Source organism: Salvelinus fontinalis, chromosome 24 (assembly GCF_029448725.1).
Source record: "Salvelinus fontinalis isolate EN_2023a chromosome 24, ASM2944872v1, whole genome shotgun sequence".
NCBI lineage: Eukaryota > Metazoa > Chordata > Actinopteri > Salmoniformes > Salmonidae > Salvelinus > Salvelinus fontinalis.
In genome coordinates this window covers 18,784,064-18,810,224 of record NC_074688.1, presented here as the reverse complement: position 1 = coordinate 18,810,224, position 26,161 = coordinate 18,784,064, and the positions used below count along the sequence as shown (strand labels likewise).

Below are 26,161 nucleotides of genomic sequence, written 5' to 3'. Positions count from 1 at the left end.
TGAGAATAAGATGGGATCATGTAAGAAAATGAAAATAAAATGGGATTATGTAAAATAATGTAAATAAAATGGGATTATGTAAAATCATGTAAATAAGATGGGATCATGTAAGAAAATGTAAATAAGATGGGATCATGTAAGAAAATGTAAATAAAATTGGATTATGTCAAATAATGTAAGTAAAATGGGATCATGTAAAAAATGTAAATAAGATCAGATCATGTAGGAAAATGTAAATAAAATGGGATTATATAAAATAATGTAAGTAAAATGGGATTATGTAAGAACATGTAAATATGATGTAAGAACATGTAAGATTGCATCATGTAAGATAATGTTAGATAACATGGGATAATGGAAGATAATGGAAAATAAGACGGAAACATTTAAGACAATGTAAGTATGATAGGATCATCAAGATAATGTAAGTACTGTGTGAAGAACCATTAGCTAGAACTGAACATGTCACTTTGCGCCCAGTAGGATATTATAGAGTGTGGTATAGCCTAAATGCAAAGTGGTGTACAGTACATTCTGAAGGTTGTTTACAGTACATGAGGCACTTGTGGTTACGTTGTTTTCATGCCTGTGGTGTGCGGGCACAAGCCTAACCGATAAAAACGTCTTAAATTGTACTTATCTCTGCGGGGAAAAGTTGAAAGGAAAGAGGTTGCTTGGTAACTAAATTGCTAATGACTCAAACCTTCTAGGCAAAGAGTGTTCATGTACAGTAGTTCTATCCAATGTTATCTATATAACCTGTAACATGAGTGCTTGTATGGATGTCAGAAATGACTCGCCTGTGGCACCCATTGAGATACTATCAAGCTGTGCAGCTCATGAGAAAAGAGAAAATCACCGCCCTCCCACAAACAAACACAAACACAAACTAACGCTAACTGATGAAAACAGTAGATTAACAGTAGAAGTGGTTTTGATGTCATTATCTCAACAGATTCATTGGTGGCGTTGAGTGTGGATTGTAAGTGATTTGTTTGGCTCATGTCAATAGTGCATGGTGGTAGCAACACCAAAGGCAGTGAGTTCAATTCCCACTGGGGCCACCCAAATGCATGACTGTAAGTTGCTTGGGATAACATTTTATATATTAGTAAATGTTTTCACTAGGCTTTGATATTTACTTTTCATGTGGTATTTTGGCACTAAACATACAGTACAGAAGGCACATACAATTTAGCCTGAGGTTTAATAGATAACAACAGTAATACATAGGACACATATAGCACTTTCCTATAGACTGAAAAATGTACCTTTAGATATGCACTTACTGTAACATTCACTATGAACACGATTAAACAGCCACTGTATATAGGCTACTGTAACTAACCACATTATATCAAATCTACTTTTTACTGTGAAAAGGCAGAGTTGAGGTTTCTCATAGGCTAATTATCTTGTGTCACCTATAACAATGTACTCATTCCCAGTCGGTATTAGATAGAAAGTCGCCTGTGGGGAAAACAACCTGTAGTTACCTAGGTTACCCCATTGGCTCACAGCAAAGACTTGACCGTTTTTCAAATGTAATTTTCTTGCTGTCTGCTTGTTTTAGTCAATTACAAAACTACATTTAAGAAAAGTACAACATGTCTAAAGATTACTTTTCAAAATGTCCTGCTCTCGAGCGTTCTCACTACTTAGAAAAATGTAATATTGTATGTTGTAGGGGTTCCCTCATGCCCCTTTTCATGATGGTGATAGCAGCCATGTGAGTGCTAGCTAGGTAGCGACCGGAACATTAAGCTAGCCAATACAAACAACACAAACAAATGGACTATACAGCTACAAATAGTGAGTGGAGTTACATACTGACTATACTAAACAAGTTGAATGTCTTACCTGTGATGAAATGTTTTCCACACACACAGCTACATATAGTCTACATGGACACACGGCCAGGTCGCAATTGTAAATGAGAACGTGTTCTCAATTTGCCTACCTGGTTAAATAAAGGTGAAATAAAATAAAAATAAACACCGGGTCCCCACATTTCCCACTCTCCCACTCTGAATAGCCTGAAGCCACAGGGTTCTACTCCCAGGTTATATTTCCCTACGTGGGAAATTGCAAACCACAGGTGGGGGTTTTTGACCTGGTTACATGTACATTGAACAACAAAAGCAGCTTTTCGGCATGTTTAATTTTTGTATATGACAAAAAATCGACAACGAAGTTGGCTCTTTTACAATGGAGTTCAATAGGAAAGAATGTTTGCTTTCCCCAATTTGTGGGTGTGGTCTAGGGGAACTCATTATTACGTGAATAATTTACTCAGAGTGATTAGTCACAAATAAGGAACATTCTAGCAGCATGTGCGCAGCATTCTAAACTGCATGTCAAACTACTGCAGAGATCATTAACCAAACATGTTTTAGCAACATTAGTCCCCATACCACATATGAAAGGCCCTGCAAAGAATTTGTTAAAGTGTAGATTTACCCATTTTCCAAATGAGCCTTGATGTTTGAATCAGAGTGCAGCATGGTGCAGCATGTAGTTACTGCAGCATTACAGAGACATACGGTAAACTACAACACTCTCATTAGAGCCACCTTAATACCACTGGAGAATGGAGCTGTTCATTCATTCAGTGTTTGGCTCAGATTTGGCTTTGTTTCATATTGTTTCATGTTATCCCTGCATGACAGCTTAAATGCAGGCCTCCCAGAAGGAGATAATAAGCTTTACAGTATGTGCTACTTGAGCACCTGTGTTCAAGCCCAATTTCAGCTGAATAGGAGCTTGGCTCTCCTCTCTATCTAATAACCCTCCATGTGCAGCACAGCTCTCCTCTATGGACAGACCCCCAGCCTATTCACCTGCTGGAGCTCTTGGGGCTCCCCTGTCCACCCCTGTCTCCGGGCTTTGTCTTACGATAAATAGGTGACATTCTCACAGATAACTCCTAATCGCCCGGGTATTTGTTGGTGCAGTGACTCGGCCATATAGCTGACATATGGCATGGTATTCTCCATTTCGGAACAGGACTTTTTTGTGCCTGTCCAGCTACGATGGCTCAGTGATCTACCACCCGCCTGCCCTAATGAAGGATGTCCCTCCAAGTCAGCGGGGTGACAGGGTCAGTGGCGTGTCGGCAGGATGCAGGGGCAACGCCACCACGCCCCACTTTGAAGTCTTGGCCGTGGCCCAGTCACGCCTGTCCACTCCGCTCTCGGCTTAGGGAGGTGACTCGGTGGGACTTCGGCAACCTCCTTTAAGAGGGGCCCGGTTTGAAGTGAGGGACCCCCTGCTGCACACAATGAATAGAGAGTTATATACCTTTGCTGACGGCCGTTTGTGCAGTGGCCCGGGGAGAGAGCAGAGAAAAAAATAATCGCAGGAAGGGGAGAAGAAAGTGTGCTCTAGAACTTGGCTATTGCTATTTCCTCTGATTCGGTTCCACTGTATATATTAACTAGCCTGCTGCTTCATTACAGCCAGAGCCATGCTTGGGCTATGTTGAATTGTGGCGGTAACAAGTCAAGAGAGAAAAATTGTTCCATTCAACTAAAAGAAATTAGCTTTCAAGGCAATAGAGGTGAAATTAATTGAGGGTACAGTGTACAGATCACACATACAAGTACATCCAGAAAGATTCAAAAGATCCCAACTCTATGTGCTGCGACTTGTACAGTATGTACTTTCAGTGGTTGGTATGTTAACATCACGGACCATGTTACTTCTCACTGCTCCCTGTCCCCTCCAGACATCGCCTTCTGCCGCGGTATAATGTTTCAGACTCTACCGAACCTCTCGGACAATGCTGCCTCGCTTGGCTAACGCATTGTTTGCTGTGTGGGAACCTGCTTCCTTTATTAATAAACAGAAGAGACAGCCTTGCCTCTTACACACCCGCCTATTTCACCACTACTCCACAGACATAATAAGACTCTTATAGCATGGGGGAGGAATGAAAGAGAGAGAGAGAGAGGAAGAAAGTTGCACACTCTTAAGACTTCAATGGTTCGAGCCCCTCCACCTTCTCCTCCTTCACTGCACACACATTTATCTTCTCGGGCTCCTTTTGAACGGGACCGGCCAGAGATTACCACACACAGTATTCACAACTCTGCTTTGTCTACACACACACACACACACACGCACGCACACACGCACGCACGCACACGCGCACACGCACACACACACACACACACACACACACACACACACACACACACACACACACACACACACACACACACACACACACACACACACACACACACACACACACTCTCACACACTCAGTTACTTACCTCCCCAGGTAAGTGACCCTAAATCTTTTATCCAAAGCTGTTTACATTTATAGTTAATACTTATTTACAATCACATAATTTCGCATCCAAACAAGCAATCAATATATGGTTTAAAAAGTTTTTTTTATGTATACAGTAGCAGTAGAGAACTTTAGGATTTAGTTATTGGTTCACTTCAGTTAGTGAGTCAATGTCTTATCACGATATTCACTGTTATGTCAGACATCTTGGGAAACTACAGTATATCAGTCTTCACACTGCTTGAAGCACATAGCTTGTGCCAGGTCTTTAAATCAGAAGCATCACCTCTGTTTGTTAGAATCGTCTATGACACACACAGTTTTCAAAAGTTACTTTTTCAAAGTGCCTTGCTATAGCAAGGTAAGGGTGATGCCAAGGGCCAAGTTCATTAGCAATCCTCTTATCATAACCCATATAATAAAATAGATTTTAGAAATGTGCCCCTGAAGGTGCAGTTTCATCCACTTAGGGCTTGATTTAATCTGTATTTCTGATTGAGATGATATATGCAGCGTTTACCATAAATGCAGTCTCCGCGAACGCTGGAGCATTGACTTTAAATTTCAATTGCGCTATAGCTAGAATCTGTGAAGTCTATGGTCTTATTCAGTGCAGTCATTGTGACCTAGGACACCAGGTAAAGATGGCTGATGCTCCACAGACTTAATTTGATGTCCGAAAGGGTTGTTGTCAATTCCATGATAACTGAATTGGACATTACATTTATCGATAAGTGTCATACATCGGTGTCATAAAATGTAGCAACACAACTAAAGCTTTGAGAATCCATCCCCATTCAATCCATCCACAGACCATGTCTACTGTGAAAGGCAAAGAGTATTTACCGTGCCTTCAGAAAGTATTCATACCTCTTGACTTATTCCACATTTTGTTGTTACAGCCTGAATTCAAAATGGATTAAGTAGATTTTCTCACCCATCGACTCACAATACCCCATAATGACAAAGTGAAAACATGATTTTAGGAATCTTTGCACATTTATTGAAAATTAAATGCAGAAATATCTAATTTAAATAAGTATTCACACCCCTGTGTCAATACATGTTAGAATAACCTTTGGCAGTGATTACAGCTGTGTCTTTCTGGGTAAGTCTCTAAGAGCTTTGCACACCTAGATTGTACAATATTTGCTGATTTATTATTTTCAAAATTATTCAAGCTCTGTCAAACTGGTTGTTGATCATTGCTAGACAACCATTTTCAAGTGTTGCCATAGATTTTCAAGCGGATTTAAGTCAAAACTGAACATTCACTGTCTTCTTGGTAAGCAACTCCAGTATAGATTGGACCTTGTGTTTTAGGTTATTGTCCTGCTGAAAGGTGAATTAATCTCCTAGTGTCTGGTGGACATCTCCCCTCTAGGATTTTGCCTGTGCTTACTGTAGCTCCATTCTATTTGTTATTTATCCTGAAAAAAACTCACCAGTCCTTAACAATTACAAGCATACCCATTACATGATGCGTGGGGGCAGGTAGCCTAGTGGTTAGAGCGTTGGGCCTGTAACCAAAAGATTGCTGGATCAAATCCCTGAGCTGACAAGGCACAATCTGTTGTTCTGTGTCTGAGCAAGGCAGTTAACCCACTGTTCCCTGGGTGCTGAAAACATGGATGTTGATTAAGGCATCCCCCTGGACCTCTCTGATTCAGAGGGGTTGGGTTAGATGTGGAAGACACATTTCAGTTGTCCCACTGACTAGGTCACCCCATGTTTGAATACATTAATTGTGGAACTCAGCAATGTGTTGGATTTGTATTCACGACAAAAAAAGTAATTGCTTTGCCAAATGTCTTGCAGTATTACTTTAGTGCCTTGTCGCAAACAGGATGGATGCATGTTTTGGAATAGTTTCATTCTGTACAGGCTTCCTTTTTTCTCTGTCAATTAGGTTAGTATTGTGGAGTAACTACAATGTTTTTGATCCATCCTCAGTTTTCTCCTATCACAGCCATTAAACTCTGCCCAGAGAGCTTCAGCAGGTGAATAGGCTGGTCCACAGAGGAGAGTCTGTCCATAGAGGAGAGCTGTGCTGCACATGGAGGGTTATTAGATAGAGAGGAGAGTCAAGCTCCTATTCAGCTGAAATTGGGCTTGAACACAGGTGCTCAAGTAGCACATAAAGCCGATTATCTTCTTCTGGGAGGCCTGCATCAAGGCTGTAATCTTTGCAGTGACTGGGTGTATTGATACACCATCCAAGGTGTAATTAATAACTTCACCATGTTCAAAGGGATATTCAGTGTTTGCTTTTTTCATTTTTACCCATCTACCAATAGGTGCCCTTCTTTGCAAGGCATTGGAAAACCACCCTGATCTTTGTGGTTGAATCTGTGTTTGAAATTCACTGCTCGACTGAGTGACCTCACAGATAATTGTATATGTGAGGTACAGAGATGAGGTAGTCATTAAAAAATTATGTTAAACACTATTATTGCACACAGAGTGAGTCCATACAACGTATTATGTGACTTGTTAAGCAAATGTTTACTCCTGAACATATTTAGGCTTGCCATTACAAAGGGGTTGAATACTTATTGACTCAAGACATTTTAGATTTCAATTTGAACTAATCAGTACATTTAAAAAATGAACAAAATTCCACTTTGACATTATGGGGTATTGTATGTATGCCAGTGACAAACTAAATTGGAATTTAATCTATTTTAAATTCAGGCTGTAACCCAACAAAATGTGGATAAAGTCAAGGGGTGTGAATATTTTCTGGAGGCATGGTAACTAGACATATTATAGTATAATATAGTATAAGTAACAAGACATCCCATGGCCAGGGAAATGAATATTTCCTCAGAGTTTCAGAAATGACAGTCATTTTCTGTCTGCAGCTATGATATAGGTGGCAGTATTATGGAATATTGGGTTTGAGGCCATGGTAAATCATTAACATGGCAATGCACCATTTGCATTTTTTTCCCTGTTCAATGGAAAGTGCTCAGAGGCTGTGAGTCCAATTCCGGAGACTCTATTTCTAGCACTGGAAAGAGCTGTTATCAGCTATTCATAGCCATGCACAAAAAAACTCACTCCCACATACCACCGATACCTTGTCACAACACAACTGATTTTCTCAAACGCTTTAAAAAGGAAACAAATTCCACAAACTAACTTTTAACAAGGCCCACCAGTTAATAGAAATGCATTCCAGGTGACTACCTCATGAAGCTGGTTGAGAGAATGCCAAGAGTGCGCAAAGCTGTCATCAAGGCAAAGCGTGGCTACTTTGAAGAATCTAAAATCTAAAATATATTTTGATTTGTTTAACACTTTTTTTGGTTACTACATGATTCCATGTGTTATTTCAACGTAGAAAATAGTAAAAAAATAAAGAAAACACTTGAATGAGTAGGTGTGTCCAAACTTTTGGCTGGTTCTATATATCATCCTGATTTAAAAAATATGATTTAAGTCAGCCAGTCTTTCTGCTAATAACCTTTAAGGCCTACACATAACCGATGAGTCAGATGATTAAAATAAAAGAAGTAGTTGTCTCTTCCAGAAAGGCTTCACCACGAAGGGTTTGATACCAGTATAAATGAAAAATAGAGAAGCTGTGTTGGTGACCACCACGTAAATCTGTCTTCTCCACAGCAACAAACATTAGGCATATCATTAGTGGACTCCTGGTAAGAATAGATGGAAGAGATACATCACTGTTCTTCATTAATGGGAAATGGACTTATTGTCCCCATAAACTTATTGTCCCCCTAAACCATTAATGATGCTAGTGACTCAACACAATTTTCCTTCTCCTTTAATTATGACTAACGGGGAATTTCCTGAAGATGAAAAGACTTCAATGACACATCTGATCGCCTCGAACAAAGGATTTATTCAGTTACTGTACAGCGTAGATGCAGTAATATTTAGTACACAGTTGATATGAAACTGATAGCACATCTTATACACTACATATTGGAATTGTATTTCTCCAACGCAGTGGGGAGAAAGATACAATATTACATCGCAATGATTTATATATCGATATGTACAATATATGTTTGACGATTGCGATATGTGCTTGTTTTATATACTTCAGTTGAAGGCACAGAGTGTAGGTTGCTAACGATATGAGCAACTGCTCAAGGAGTTAAATAGAACATGTCAAATGCAAATGTCGTTTCCATTTCCTCACTGGGAAAGAACAGGTACGTATGTCTCAGTTCATTGCGAGGCAGTTGTCTCGCCACCTAGCTCCAGCCAAAGTGCCAGTTCCTGCCCCAGCCCAGCCAGACAAACCCTGGGTTGGGAAGAGCCATGGCGAAGAGAAGCACTGCTTCCTATTATAAATAGCCTGTGCCGAGCATGTATACTGACAGATTAAAACATCTTTGAAGTTTGCCATACATCAGTTGAAAACTCCCATCCTGGTTTTAAAGCTAATAAGCTTAAATCTTCCAGCAGTCAGAGCTGTTCATCCAGAAACATTTTAATCCCAGCTTTGATGATACATTATGTGCTGAAGGAGGGGAAAAAAAAAACAGTTCTCCTGAAAACTTTAGTGACAAGAACGTTCATAGGCTGTGTGCATAGAAAGCCTGCAACAATGGAATTGGAAGAGAGTGGGTTCTCCCTTAGCTTAGCACAAAGTATTCTCTGATTCTACATTGTCCCAGTCCCCCTCTCAAATTACAGCTCAACCAGACTCCTTAATAGATCACACCAATAACAATATACAAACATGAACATAAACGTTTGCCCCAGCTTTCTGCTCTATAAGAGGCTGTAGCTCACTGGAAGATTAGGCTTGTATCAGACAGACAGAGAGAGAGAGAGAGGGGTTGGGGTGGTCGGGAGAGAGAGGGAGAGGGGGAGGGAGAGGGAGAGTGCTTTTCACCTCGGATTCCACTCATTTTCTACCTGAAAAAAAATTCAGCAACCAGAACTGCAGTCTGGTTTCCATGGCAACAACAGGCTATTATCCTACACTGTCATTCATTATGAAGGGACTTTACTTGACAGTGAGAGGAGGAGAGAAGAGCTGGACAGCGGTTGAGGGGTTACTCTCACACTGTGCCATGGGAGGGAAAAGAAGGAGGGAGGGAACACTTCTACTTGAGAAAAGGAAGATTTACCACACATTTTCATACCTCTTAACAGTAGAACCTCATACAAACCAGTTACGGATTGACCGGTCAACTGAGCGGATATCAAACCAAGACATTGATGATTAAACGCAAACAACAAAACAGAATAACTATAGGGTACCGACAAACCTGAACGTTATCAGAGTATCTTCCTATATGGTTAGAAAATACATGTACATATGCAATGCATATTTTCTTTGAAGGGTTGATGTGGTTTTACTGTAAATTTCAAAGTAAAAAATTTTCAGGACAACAAAGTAAAAAATGTCCAATCCCAGCATGTTTGTATCTCTGATGTTCTACTGTATTTTTGTTAGCCCATTGTTAACAATCACATGTCCATAGTTGTGCCCAATGCTCCACTATAAAACTGGTATATGCCTATCTTTAAATGTGTATTTCAAAAGTCAGATATTTAAATCATAATTAAATTATCCAAATATGTGCTCTCCACCACGTTTCTTTCATCATATCACAGAGAGGATCTCATTCATATCAAGGACATTATGTATTTATTGTTTGATATACAGCATTTGGTTTAGCATTTTCAGTCCCTTAAAAATAACACTATGAGAATTCCAGCAGACTAGTTTTGGCAAGGGACAAGTGTATGACGATCCAGGCCCAACATGATTGGCAGAGATTCAAAAGTATTTTTGGGGGGGCAGGGGGGGAAGTTGAATAATATCAAGATACAACACATGGATGGGTGAAAATGTTGCCAAATATTTACAATTCACTAAAAACTGCCAAGTCACTGAGTAGTTTCTGGTTCAGCAGAACGTCACACCCCTCTCCCGTTTGTTAGACCCATAATGCACTGTGTCTGGAACCAAGGTGGAAATGATTATGAAACAGGAAGCAACCATTTCAATTTGAAATGGATAGCTTTGCTTTTTCAGAGTCCCCCTCCTTCCCCCGCTACCAACACACACTTGCACGCACACACCTCCAAAAAACATTCCTTACCCCAGGACACTTCAACTGGTGACTATTCGGGAGAATATGATAGATTTATTGATGGGACAAACAAACAATAGGCATGAATAGCCTTCATCAGATCCTTGATGCCAGCTTCGTCAAGCTAACTTACATTGTTAGTTGCAGAATGTTTTACAGTAGTCACATTGCACTTAAAGAACATAATTAAATATATAAAGACATGGACAGCCCATTAAAGGTCAACATAGTAGAACACAATAATAATATACTGTATATTTCTTCACCATAGTGGAAGCCCACAGCGTATGCAGTAGCTGCAGTATCATCTTGGCGAAGAGGTGAAGGAGACGGCTTGGGTGGTGGTGGGCTAGGCAGGAGCAGCTGGAAACATTCTCCTCTCTCCACTCCAAGAGGACAGTGGGTCTGTGAGGAGAAGAGGCGAAGGAGACGGCTTGGGTGGTGGTGGGCTAGGCAGGAGCAGCTGGAAACATTCTCCTCTCTCCACTCCAAGAGGACAGTGGGTCTGTGAGGAGAAGAGGAGAGGAGGAGGCTTCCCCTCAAGCACCCGCTCAAGAGGCTGCCATGCTGCTTCCTCAAGGTCAATGAGTTTACTCAGGCAGGCTCCTCCAACTCAATGGCATTGTTACAATTTCATTGCAGCAACGGTTTTGTGAGAGAAAGAAAAAATGTTGTGTGTAGAATCCAGAAGTGGCTCAGACCAGACGGCTAGGCGGGATGACAATACATTGGATTTCAATGGGAAGATATAGTTTCAAGATATTCATCGAGCGGTGGATGCTGGATGCTGTCTGTAGTGCTGCTTTGGAGGAGTTTAAAAAAGCCATTTTGTGAAATACGGTCCAACGGAATCTATTTCAAACACATTGCTGAGATATAGCTTCAGGATCATTCAATTCATATAACTATTCAAGTTCATATAAGATCTTCCTGCAAATACCCTGATGAAGGCATTCACCAAAATGTGTTGCTTTTAACAACAACAACAACAAAAGTTAAGAGTCACTGAATATCAAAATGTATGTGCCGAGACCAAAATGATATACATACATTATGTTCAATAACCAGACCACAGTCCTCATAACTTATATGGAATATGCACTGTCCGGTGGGATATTCTCTCAAATGAAAGTAGCATGAACATGAAAAGGTATATAGAGCCAATTTTCTTTTTTTATCTATCTCCATCTCCCTATCCCCCTTTCTCTCTCTCTCTCTCTCTCAATATCCAGGACCCATTCACACTGAAACTCTGCTGCAGAAAGTAGGCCAAAAGCCATTCGAGGGAGAGAGAGACAGAGAGGGAGGGAGAGAAAGAGGGGTAAACAGAGAGAAGGAGAAAGAGAGAGAGGAGAGAGTATAAAACAAACAATACATCCAACATGTCTGCTGAGGAGAGGAGAAAAAAAGTGCTGATTCTTTTTCTAAGACAACCTTTATTTAGAGTAATTACACTGTTTAATATGCACGCCAATACAAAACATATTGTCATCAGAAGGTGTACATCAAGTAAAGCCCTGGGTGCCTTGCATGTGCAGATTTTCTTCATCTCCCTAACAAATGAAACCATCAACTAATCGTGCCCTGTGTTATAGATAGTATAGATAGTAAAAATGTATTTCCTCTTTAAGTGTATCAACCCTCATTTGTCCAGTAAAAGAAAAAGCAGTACATTCTATATTTGTTTGTAGTGTCCTTGTACAAAAATAACAACATTTTGATTAATAATGTATGAAGGATGTTTTTTTTATTCACTGACAATACTGTAGGGTGGAACATTAATAAACTTAGCATTTATAGCTCCTCCTCTTCCATAATCAACTGTTCCAGAAGGGAAAACTGCTGGTAACGCTTCACTCAAAGACAACAGGTATAATGCATTAGGATGATGATGCTGTTATCACACCGTATAATGCATTAGGAGGATGCTGTTATAATGCTGTATAATATCAAGATTTCTCTGGCTGTGACCCCACTCTCCAAGGGTGTCTCAGGGGGAGTTGAAATATGCAAAAGTCACATTTCCAATTCCCACGTGTATTAATACACACTTGTACATGTGTGAAATAGGACAAATACAAGCACCCAACAAATAATTATAATTATTGTTATTGGTAACACTAGCGTCATAACACAATATGACATGGCCACAACCATATAATAATATGGTCATAACACTGACACGACACATACAGTATATTTAGACCTGTTATGACATACATTGCATTATTTTATGGATGCTTATGACACCTACATAAGAGTGTCAATATTCACAAAACCTACCACACAAGGCAAAACATTCCATTACACCATACACCATTACACTTGTCAACATAATTTTTATGTCACATAACATTTTCTAAAATTGACCATGATTGGGAGTACCGTAGGGCGGCGCCCAATTGGCCCAGTGTCGTCCGGGTTTGGCCGGGATAGGCCGTCATTGTAAATAAGAATTTGCTCTTAACTGACTTGCCTGGTTAAATAAAGGTTAAATAAAGGTTAAATAACGGTTCAAAAAATGTTAAATAAAGGTTAAATAAAGGTTAAATGTAAAAAAAGAAAAAAAGAAATGCAGGAGCAGATTTCAGGAGCAGGACAAGACACCCTCTTTTTGACTGATGACTGACATAAGGGCATGTACGTGATAGGCCTATCTGGCTTATATGATTATGATGTCATAATGCTTCTTGACAGTGTCATAAAGTGTATTTTCTTTGTTCAAGTAAAGTGATGCAGGATGGTCATAATGCTTCTTGACAGTGTCATAAAGTGTATTTTCTACAAGTTATTTAAAATATGATGACAAAAAACATGACAGTAAAAAATTCATTACAACAACAACAACAACAAAGAATTTAAACTTCCTGGCAGGGAAAAAACACATTTGAATAAATGTGGGTTTTGACACTTTTATGTAGGTGTCATAACCAGCCATAAAATAACGCAATATATATCACAACAGGTAAATAAATGGGTCATGACAGTTTTATGATGCTAAGTGTCAAGTAAAGTGTTACCTTATAATTAATATCAACACTTGTCATAAGCACCTATCGTCTGCTAATGATCCTGACTAAATAACAGTGATTATGAGAATGCTGACTATATAACAGATATATGCGCCTTATGACACGACACAAGACACTAACTACAAATAATAAACAAATAATAAAGCATTATAGCTGTGAGCTTCAGTAAAATGGCATCAACCAAACCCTCATCGAAGCAGTGAGGCATCAGTACAGAAACCCAACACGAGAAGGAAACAGAGATGTCTATTTTCCCATGATGTTTCAGACTAATCCTTTGGTAGACGGCAGAGGACTGAGGACGACACAGCTATGGCCATTGTGTGTCCAAAAGAGCAGCTTCCTGTTTTGTCCCGTCCCTGCGGGTGGGGGTAAGACACACTCCTCTTATACATAGCTGGCATCTCTTGAAATCCAGTATGAGCTGATGTGAATAGCGTGTCCTACACACTGTCATAGGGTACAAAATGTCTGATCTGTGAGACTAATGCTTCCTTCTCCAACAGCCTATTTATGAGCTGTTCAGGGATAAAACGCTTGTTCATATACAATTGTATACTACAGTGCATATGGTCAGGTTTTTATTCACAATCATAACACTTGGATATACTTGACCAGCATCACCATTGTGTGTTAACTTAAAGGGATAGTTCACATGTTATTCCCCAGCCCTATTACCACTGGTATTATACTGTATTTCTCGTGAAATAATTGATGTAGTCTCACAGATCCATTCCTAAGTGTTTCCATTCCCAAGTCAGACAATGTCAGAATAACTTTAAACAAAAACAACAACAACAGAAAGACACATGTTTCGTAATCTTTATTGTTGGAAAATAGGAACGTTGCAAATGCATTTGTAAATTGTTTTGTTTACATGCAGTACATGATCAATGTGAGATATTCTGAAAAGTATACGCGTAAAAGAGAAAGACAATTATATCATTATAAATAGGTGGTTTCCTTTAAGATATATATGTAAAAAACTCCCCCACATAGAACCTGAGAAACCAGGCCTGGTATGGTATACACTGAGTGTACAAAACATTAGGAACACCTTCCTACTCTTGAGTTGCACCTAATTTTGCCCTCAGAACAGCCTCAATTCGTCAGTGCATTGACTCTACAAGATGTCGAAAGCGTTCCACAGGGATGCTGGCCCATGTTGACTCCAATGCTTCCCACAGTTGTGTCAAGTTGGCTGGATGTTCTTTGAGTGGTGCATCATTCTTGATACACATAGGAAACTGTTGAACGTGAAAAACCCAGCAGCATTGCAGTTTTTGACATACTCAAACCGGTGTGCCTGGCACATACTACCATACTCTGTTCAAAGGCACATATTTTGTCTTGCCCATTCACCCTTCGAATGGAACACATACACAATCCATGTCTCAATTGTCTCAAAGCTTACAAATCTTTCTTTAACCTGTCTTCTCCCCTTCATCTACACTGATTGAAGTGGATTTAACATGTGACATCAATAAGGGATCATAGCTTCCACCTGGATTTACCTGGTCAGTCTATGTCCTGGAAAGAGCAGGTGTTGCTAATATTTTGTACACTCAGTGGTAGCAACATCTCATCTAAATCGTTAGGCCTAGCCCATCTCAAAATTATATTAAAACAACATTTTCAACAATACCAACAAGGTTGACTTGATATTTTGTAGTTTTTTCTAGTCTATCTTCATATCTTAAAGTTTAAGTTTAAAATGTATAATGCCCTGTCAATGGGTCATCAATCACTGCAGTTTAAATGCAGTCAACCCTTCCCCTAACCCACCAGGGTACAACATAAACTAGGGCTGTCAAACAATTAAAATAATGAATCGACTTAAGGGCATCCCTTAATCGCGATTAATCACAATTTTAGAATTAGCTCAAATTTGGCCATAAATAAACAATTTTCCAATGCATTGAGATACAGGCATACTATGTTTTGATTGTATGGGCAAGAAACACAAAATAATCTGCATCAGAATTTATTTAATGGCACTATAAACACAAAAGTCACTGTAACATACAGCTATTAATGCTCCCAATGTTTAAGTAGGCCTACTGCCTCGTCTCAATGTTCTTGAAGTTTAACACTTGCACACAGCACATACACATACACACACTTCAGGCTTCAGGGTATTCAGAGTGGGAGAGTGGGAAATGTGGGGACCCGGTGTCCATGTAGACTATATGTAGCTGTGTGTGTGGAAAACATTTCATCACAGGTAAGACATTCAACTTGTTTAGTATAGTCCTTTTGTTTGTGTTGTTGATCTTGGCTAGCTTAATGTTCCCGGTCGCTACCTAGCTAGCACTCACTCACTCGCTCAGGTGGCTGGTAGCATCGTGATGAAAAGGGGCAGGAGGGAACCCCTACAACATACAATTGACCTTTTTCTAAGTAGTGAGAACGCTCGGGAGCAGGACATTTTGAAAAGTAATCTTTAGACATCTTGTACTTTTCTTAAATGTAGTTTTGTAATTGACTAAAACAAGCAGACAGCAAGAAAATTGCATTTGAAAAAAGGTCAAGTCTTTGCTGTGAGCCAACATGGTAACCACAGGTTGTTTTCCCCACAGGCGGGCAGGGTCACCAAGTGGGGTCACCACATCTAATACCGACTGGGTCTATGGATACAAAGAACAGAGAGCTTTTAAACCTGTCCAACAACTGTATGAATTCCACAGAAGACAATAACAACAGGTCAGCCAGGTCTGAGTTCATATATAATACAGCTATTAGATCTAGCCTAGGCTACTTATCCATTAACTAGTCACAAGCTGCTACTAGAATTTGGATCATTTAGTTAAATCTTTTGACCTGACAACTACAACAAAAACAGTAGCTAAATGGAATGGATGTCCTGTTCTGATTAATATCATTGTGGGAAATTAGTTGAATCAAGAGGCTAGTGGATGTTTAAGCACCACAATAGAGACAGACAGCTCTACCGAGACTGACTGCACACAGCGTGTTGTGTGTTCCACTTAAAGGGGTCCGTGCAGAAACACGTGTGCTTAAAAGGATCTGTGAGGTGAAGAAATGGAGATGTGATTAACGGCGTCAGAGAATTAATGGCATTAAAAATATCACACGTTAACTGGTTATTAATGTGTTAGAGCGGCAGGTAGCCTGATGGTTAAGATCATTGGGCCAGTAACTGAAAGGTTACTGGTTCGAATCCCTGAACTGACTAGGTGAAAAATCTGTCGATGTGCGCCCTTGAGCAAGGCACTTAACCCTAGTTGCTCTTGATAAGAGCGTCTGCTAAATGACCAAAATAACATAAATGTTAACATGGTAAATGTTAAGTCCTAGTAAAAACACCCACACACACCTGTGTAACCTTTACTTAACTAGGCAAGTCAGTTAAGAACAAATTCTTATTTACAATGACGGCCTACCCCGGCCAAAGCCCGACAACGCTGGGACAATTGTGCACCTAATATGTGTGAGACAGAGATGTCAAAACCTTGTTCTCACCATTGGCGTGGCGTGTGGGATTTCTCTTTAAAGACCTGAGAAAAAGGGCCACTTGCCAACTCTTATTAATTCTGTATGGAAAAACTATGTAACAAAAGCACAGCAGCAGATTAAAAAACAGCCGTAGCGATTAACAGCATCATAAGGTACACATTCGTAGCTTATGCCTTTTGCATTTTTAACCATTCATAGTAGTAAATAAATGAATACATTTGATTTGATCTCATAGCTAGTTATAATTTATCATAAAACATGAATCTTTAAAATGTCTTATTTTCTGTAGATTCACTACAATAACACAGGAGACATTCATCACACATTTTCAGTAATAAACAGCTTTCTTTTTCATCAAAAAGGGGAATTTGGGTATTGTATTTGCTAGGCAAATGATGGTAACACTTTATAATAACGATCATGTAAAAGCCATTTATAGATCATTTATAAATCACCTGTTAATGATTTGCTGAACATATGTAGGTCGTTGTTACTTTATTAAACAATAGTAAGCTATTCTGACCAAATAACAGCTATTTCTTTGTCTGTATTTTTTTTTTTTTACAGCATATTAAACACATAGCATATTATAAATATTATAATAAGACATTATCCAGACCATCTGACATAAAAAGAATGTGGGACAGTTTGATGAAAAAGCTTTAAATAAAGGTTCAAATCCAGGCATGTCACATGATTGCGCTAAACAGGGCCCTGGGGCTCATTATTCTTATAACAAGTAATGAAGCATTATACACACTGGCTGTAAGTAAAGTTATCGTTCATGGTTTACACCCACATGATATGTTTACTAATGGTTAACAAAGTACCTGAGAAAGTGTTTCTAAACAGATCTTCACATCTATAGTTTACCAGATAAATTGAAGACATTTTGGGAATGATTCAAAAATCTAATCTGAACGATTTCAACAAGGGCAATTCAGACTGGGTGATAATCTAAACCAGACTTGTTTCTATGATAAAGAATATGATTTGAGATCGACTTAGTGAAATCTGCAACAGATAAAACAGTAGCTCAGATCATGAATAGAACGAGTGCTTACACACAAGATAATGGCTATATTTTGTACCGAAGGGTTATTCTTTGGGATAGCCATAGGGGAATGCACCTGTGTAGATGAATCCAAAGATAAAGCCTATCATAGATTATCCATTAATCACAATAATTACACATGCCCCTCTCAGGGTTAAACCTGAGAGACTGGAGAATGTTGGTTGTGTGTATTTGTCTGTCTGTGTGTTTGTGTCTGTATCTGAGCCTGTGAGAAATAGGAGAGAAAGAAAGAGAACGAGAGAGAGAGGGAGAAAAAGACAAAGAGAGAGAGGAGGGACGCAATCAGTAGACAGAAAGAAAAAGGAAAAGAAAGAAAGAGAAAAAGAGAACAAAGAGAAGGAGAGAAGAGGATCAACCAATCGTTCTCTTGACTCTAAGCAGGGGGATTTCCATGGCTCATCTCGCTGTTGATAGACCTGACTTGACCAGAATATGTTAAATGAGACACTGTGTGGCTTCAGATGCTGTAAGAGGATGGAAATTCTTCCCTCTTCCTCCACATCACATTGGAAACAGGCCATATCTGATATACCACCTTAGTCCCTATATAGTGCACCACTTTTGTCCAGAGCCTTTGGAGTGCACTAGATAGGAAACAGGCTGGACTCTGGCCAAAAGTAGGGGACTGTATGGGGAATAGGGTGCGCTCTAGGTAAAAGTAGTGTGTTATAAAGTGAATAGGGTGCCATGAGGTTAGAGGATACTGTGGCGACTGTTGGCATACACTGGTGACATATCCCTCTTGGATTAATTCGATTAGTCCTGAGTAGTGATTAATCCACATAGCGTGGTGGGAGTGTTTAATCCTAAAGCTCATTTAACCTGAACAGGGAGGTGCCCTCACAGATGGCCAAGTAGACGACACTGTCTCTCCTACCTGCTCATTATCTAATAAACTAGTTACACAGCTGGGCCGTGTGTGTGTGTGTGTGCGTGTGTGTGTGTGTGCGTGTGTGTGTGTGTGTGTGTGTGTGTGTGTGTGTGTGTGTGTGTGTGTGTGTGTGTGTGTGTGTGTGTGTGTGTGTGTGTGTGTGTGTGTGTGTGTGTGTGTGTGTGTGTGTGTGTGTGTGTGAATATAGAGAGAGAGAGAGAGAGAGAGAGAGAGAGAGAGAGAGAGAGAGAGAGAGAGAGAGAGAGAGAGAGAGAGAGAGAGAGAGAGAGAAAGAGAGAAAGAGAGAGAAAGTGCTGATCTCTCTGTTTGCAGACCATCATGTTTTCTGCTTGTGTACAAAGGCCCCTAATGTAATTACCCTCCACTTAAAAGGGACGTTAAGAAAGGTTCCCTGCTGTAATTCTTTGAGTTTGGGCTCCAACAGAGTGATTCTAAGTCTGAGCTGTCCTGATTGCAGAGAGCGCGAGAGCACTGTGAGGATACTCTAAGCTGCTGCTGCCAGACAACCCTATTTATTGGTCCATGAAAAAATAAAACTGTCCAAAATGTTCATCCTCAAATCCAGTTACAAGTACGTCAGGATCCACTCCCCTTCATACCACAAAACTGTACTAGTCATTTGCCACCTTTTGATTGAACTGGTTTCATTGTTCATAGCTTTGGTATTACTTTTAGGCTAAAATCTTAATACTATTCTACTGAGCCATTTACCTTATGTTCATATTCTTATATTGAATTTTTTCTTATTGTTGTTGTATTGTCGAGAAGGAACCTGAAAGTAAGCATTTCGTTATATACCATGTGTATCCTGTACATACGACTAATAAAACTTGAAACTTGGTGAAGCTTATAGTTGGTCACACTTATTCTAGTGCAGTGCAAGGATCCATTTGTAGCTGCCTGCGCCATCTTGTCTCGTTAACCTGTTGTTTCAGCTCTCAGACTACAGCACAGCTCATCAACTCTCCTCAAACTATCCGATTATTGATATTTCCAAGCCTATTTCTCCACACTGGCCTGTGCAGAGTCGTGCAGCATGTGTACCAATAGCCTAGAAGTAGAACTGCAGAAACCGAAGGGTGTTTCCAGGGAGTGGCGGAAACTGCGGAATGGGGACTGTAAACTCCTGCTGCTGCGTGTTCTGGAGCAAAGATGCTAGCACAAAGGACACTCTTGGCCCAGTACACGCTACTCGCTAGTGGGTACCAGTATGTTCTGCCCGGTATTATAGCCGTCACCAGGCGAGATACAAAGGGCCCATCGACATTGTCTGCTCCACCTGAACAGCCCTAGTGCAGAACCCTTTGTTCACACACACACGCACGCACGCACGCACGCACGCACGCACGCACGCACGCACGCACGCACGCACGCACACACACACACACACACACACACACACACACACACACACACACACACACACACACACACACACACACACACACACACACACACACACACACATACATACATACATACAGTACACACACTGAATGTCCTACTGCCCAGTCCACCTTAAGAAGGCTCAGGCCTGTGTGTGTGTGTGTGTGTGCCTGTGTGTGTGCATGCGCGCACGCGCATGTCCGCCTACTACAGTGCAGTGGTAGGGAAGCAACGTGAACAGACTGGGGCTGTGAGGCTGAGCGAGACACAATCCGACAATGGAGCTGTAGCCAGACAACTCTGTCTCTCTGCACTGCAACGCTTCAGATCGGGGCGAGACGCCTCAGCTCTGCTGTTTGCTTACCATGCTGAACAAATAAAACTGTTTGTCACAGGGCTGAGGCGGAGGCTCGAAATAGGTTTCCCTTTTTTATGCAAGAAGAGAGCTCTAGCAGCAACAGACGAGCAAAGATTTCCATTAGAAACCCAGTTCAGTCCATTGAGCGACCCAGAAAAATTCTCAAAGACGAGACAGTTACCTGGACTAGACCTTTACAGTGCAAATCTGCACCTTATAGCGCTATACCCTAACACAATGTCTGCTGCAAAAATAAATGCTACATTTTACACATTTCACTCTCCCCTCGAACCACACCGAACCATTGTGTGTGAATCGACAATGCGGATTTAAAACATGTTAGACTTTCAATGTTAATAAGTTAGTGGTGAGAATGTCTGACCCAGGGGTGAGCTATGTTAATAAGTTAGTGGTGAGAATGTCTGACCCAGGGGTGAGCTATGTTAATAAGTTAGTGGTGAGAATGTCTGACCCAGGGTTGAGCTATGTTAATAAGCTAGTGGTGAGAATGTCTGACCCAGGGGTGAGCTATGTTAATAAGTTAGAGGTGAGAATGTCTGACCCAGGGGTGAGCTATGTTAATAAGTTAGTGGTGAGAATGTCTGACCCAGGGGTGAGCTATGTTAATAAGTTAGTGGTGAGAATGTCTGACCCAGGGGTGAGCTATGTTAATAAGTTAGTGGTGAGAATGTCTGACCCAGGGGTGAGCTATGTTAATAAGCTAGTGGTGAGAATGTCTGACCCAGGGGTGAGCTATGTTAATAAGTTAGTGGTGAGAATGTCTAACCCAGGGGTGAGCTATCTGTGCCACATGGTACATCGATGAGACTGCTTGTTACACAGGGTTGCCCACACTGCAGTGCGCTAGCAGTTAACGACACACACACGCACACACACACACGCACACACACACACACACGCGCGCGCGCGCACGCACGCACGCACGCACGCACGCACGCACGCACGCACGCACGCACGCACGCACGCACACACACACACACACACACACACACACACACACACACACACACACACACACACACACACACACACACACACACACACACACACACCTCACAGGGGCAGCTGTTGTTATTGCATCTCTGCTATACTTAGTTATAGTAGTACAGAATAAATAAGTTTAAGTTTGCAAACACACACACACACACACACACACACACACACACACACACACACACACACACACACACACACACACACACACACACACACACACACACACACACACACACACACACACACACACACACACACACACACACACACAAACACGTCGGCCGGTGTAGGGGTATGAGGGCTACTGTTCTGCAGCACTAAGTCCTTATGCACACTGTCACACTGGTGAGGAGTCCTGAAAGGGTGCCATTTTACACAGCCAGCACAAAGAGGTTAGCAGTGAGAGGAAGAACATACTCCTGCAGCGCAGCAATGAGGGGATGGGCCAGTGCAGCAATGAGGGGATGGGCCGAGGCTATCATGGAGTCGCTGTTCTGAAACCCAGTTTCTCTACCTTCCAGCATGGCTCACAGAGGGAGAATCCACAGTGCTTTTATTAGCATGAGCCTAATCACACCAAGCATTGTTGACAATAGACAATGTTATGAGGACTGTAAAAATGAATGTCTAGTCAAGGGCAGAATGCAAACAAAATATGTATGTTAGTTGTACGCATGTTAGCCCCGTTGCTATCAGAAGCTGGGTGTGTTCAGTTTGCTGTCCCTAAAGCCAGTACAAACCCAACAAACTTGCAGTTATTTCAAGTCATTTTGCAGATACATTAGAATTTGCTAGCTGCTCCGTTAAAAAAGAACGTTACACTACATCCGATACAGCACAGCAACAGCATACAGACTCAATCAATGTGACATGGTAATAACTGCTAACATACAGGCTCTCAGATATTAAAAACACCTGCGAACGTACTCTCTCTGCACACAAAGAGCTCTACCTTGTGTGTGTGTATGCACGGCGATCGTATGTGTGCATGAAGACGAGGGTTCCATGAGGTCAAACACAGGTGTACCGAGCTGTTATAGGTTCACGCTCTCCACAGTACTTTGTGCTGCTCTCAAGACAGAAACAGAAAGAAATACTTTCCCAGTCGCCAGAAGAAAGACAAAGGAATAACAGAGCAGACAGGATCAGTGGCTAGTTTAGTTTTTCTGTGGGCCTCAGACACAAGTGCAGGATTGGTGACGTTAGCTTAAACGCTGAACGTAAGCTCCCCCCTACATCTTCCACCCCACCACAAAGATTCCTCAGCTGATTTCAACCCACCATTGTGTCACATGACCCTCGAGCCGGCATTCCTTCGACCCCCCCCCCACATACACTGCCGCCTGATTCCAGCTAACCTTTTTTCACTTTTCATTCCAGACGATTTCCTTTCTCTGACAATCTAGTGTGTCTATGTACGTTTGACAGTCTGAAACGCCTTTGTCTTGCAGAGAGAGCGACAGACGGGACGACAGCGCACCACTCCCAGCTCCCGAGAGCCTAACCCGTGGACATGAGAGCACAACGTCACAAGTTAGGGTCTCAGGGATTGCGAGAGGCACATTTTATAGTTGTACTATTTCTACTCCCAGACAGACTGTGAGTCGAATGAATCATGCTGCCTTGAGAGTACCAAATAGACTAGAAACAAACACACGATATCCATGAAAATACAGGCTTCCTTCCGTGAGGTATATCTGCAATGCATTCCCCCTTCTCTGGCTCCCTGTCTGTATAACATACAACAAGTGCAACCATAAGCCAGACACAACATTGACCAATCTCCCCCTCCCCCCTCTGCCTCTCTCTCTCCCTCTGGAGAGACCCCCGCCTCCCACCGACTCGCTCTCTCTCTCTCCCTATGTCCCTGTCTGTGTCTCTCCCCACCCCCCCAGGTAAAACAATACAGCACTTTGAAAAATGCTCCAGGTAAACCCAACGCTAGCCCTCGGTTCCTGAAGCTCCCATGCTCTCTGTTCCTAAGCTGCAGCTGCCAGTTATTAAGCGATGGTCAGACAGAAATCCTGGATTCAAGCAGCCAGCAGGACACCAACCACTGATTGAAAACTACGATCCAGAATACCCAAGCAAAAGAACACAAAGTCAGTTTATCTTGAAACATTCATGTTGCTCGTTTCATGCCAATATTAGGAGGGCAGAGCGATGATCTGGATATGTGCACGAGGATGGTTGAATATGAATCCCCACTGAACCTACCACGACCAGTTTGAGACAGAGAGGTGTAAGAGAGGCAGGCAGTCTAAATCTACAGCCATAAGTTACATAGATCGAGAAAAAAACGAGAGAGCGGCAGGAAAAAAGCTTCAATCAACTTACCCAGGTCTGGTTCGTAATGAGGAGGCACCAGCCCTTGTCCCTTGTTGCAGCCTGCTCGACACACAGAGAAAGAGAGAAAGAGAGAGAAACTAACTCAGGTTTAAACTCATGTCGACAAGGTTTCGGACAAGATCTTGCAGGCTTTACAGACGGTTACAGGATGAAAGTGGCATGAGTGGGGAGCAATGTGTCGGTCAATGACAGGGAGACGAAGCGAACCGACAGACAGATATAAGAAAAGGAGGAGAGAGGATGGTTGGTGAGGCTGATGAAGAAACCACCGCGTACAGACAGAAAGAGAGAGGGAAATGACTCGGAGAAAACGAGAGGCTACTCCCAGGGGTTTAAGTGAACGGAAAAGTTCAGAATAACAATAAAAAGATGGCGATGGTGATAAAAAGCAGGTATGAAAAAAGGAGAGAGAACAGAGTTAGAAGAGAGGATGAGAGTGAGCCCTACCACCGCTTGCAGCCAGGGCCACAGCACCAGTGAAGCATACCAGTCTGTTGGCTCACTGAGAGAGAGGGGGAGAGGAGGAACACACAGGAACACACACACACACACACACAGGAACACACACACACACACACACACACACACACACACACACACACACACACACACACACACACACACACACACACACACACACACACACACACACACACACACACACACACACACACACACACACACATGTTCACTCACTTTGTTTTGCTGCTGTTAACCTATGCCGCCTTTACTCAGTTGTATATCCCTATTTCATATCCAGTTCAGGTTAGAAGAAAATTAACAGTTGGTTGTCGTATATGCCACAAGAGCCCAAAAATATCCAAACTATTTCAAAGACAAAATGCATCAATGGATGTTGCTGCTGTTCTGCTTCCCTCGCTAACAGTGATCAATTTTATTTTACCCCCCTCCCTCTCTTTCTCTCAGTGCAGAACAGAAACACAGAAAACTGTGAATCCCAGGTCTCCCACTCTCGTCTTCATGCTGAATGGCAGGAGACAAAAAAATATTTTTCCCAAAAAATGTGGAAATATTATCCAGTAATTTGCTCAGATGTAATAATTTAAAACAAGAGGCCCACTTCTCTGTTGTATCAGCCGGAGAGACAGATAGAGATAGAGACAGAAAGAGAGGAGAAGGAGGAGGAGGAGGCTAAGGAGGAGGAGGAGGAGGGAGATGAGGAGGGGGAATGAGAAAGTCGGCCGCCTCTCGCTTTTCCACCTTTTCAGTGTTTTATTCAAGTCTGTTTCCCGTCAACAAATCCTCTGTTTTCCTTGATTTTCTTCTTGCACGTATTCCTCTCTGTCTCATACGGTCTCTCTCACTTTCCCTCCCTGTCTATGTCTCTCTCTCTCTCTCTCTCTCTCACTGCCTCACTACCTCACACATGCCCGACATCATTAACACTATCCTTCAAAAAGAGAATGAGAGGAGAGAGAGAGCAGAAAGAGAGAGCAGGTCATAGAAACATAGCTACATGATGTGCTTGGCTTATAGAGGCTACATTTAATCTCCACTGGCTCCCCCAGGCTTTGATACGGAGAGCGGAAAGAGAGGGGGAGAGAGCGAGGGAGAGATGATGGGGGAGGGACAAATATAGCTGAGGGGGAGGCTGGCGACGTACAACACAATGTAGGTTTAATTCAACGACGGGGAGAGAAAAAATTCCCTAGACCACACTGCCCTCTTCATTTCTCTCTGCTCACTCTCTCTCTTCATCTTTCCCTCTCTGGGTGCGTCTGCTCCGGCTAACTAATCTCCAATCCTCTTTGACTGCTGTCTCACAGACTGTGCATTGTATTGGCTTCTCCTGTTTGGACTGCAATGAAGGCTCAGTGCCGAGGGTTCTCTCTCTTTCTCTCACTTAAAAAAAGCCTGATGCTACCACTTTTACATTTTCGCTAGCGTTTTGAGAGCGCCCGCCGCCACCCCCCCCCCCACCCCCCACCCCACCGCAGCTATCCTCATTTATCACCATCTTTTCGTCCAGAAACAGCCAGCGATCAATGAGCTGCTAATATTAGACTGGCTTTGACAGGCGCCGAGAACACACAGCAAACTGACAAACGCACAGCAAACAGACAAAGACATGTGCACGCAAAAAAACACACGCACACCCACACACACACACACACACACACACACACACACACACACACACACACACACACACACACACACACACACACAAACAG

General features: G+C 41.8%; 1 long non-coding RNA gene across 1 annotated transcript in view; it reads right to left on the bottom strand.

The window, feature by feature from the left end:
* The window catches only part of LOC129822107 (uncharacterized), a 49,236-nt gene extending 23,375 nt beyond the window's left edge, over positions 1-25,861 (bottom strand). Inside the window, exons 1-2 of the long non-coding RNA XR_008754447.1 lie at positions 24,663-25,861; positions 23,955-24,005 (exon numbers count right to left, since the gene is read on the bottom strand). This is a non-coding gene — a long non-coding RNA (uncharacterized LOC129822107). The remainder of the gene's footprint in view (positions 1-23,954; positions 24,006-24,662) is intronic.
* Positions 25,862-26,161: the final 300 nt, after the last annotated feature.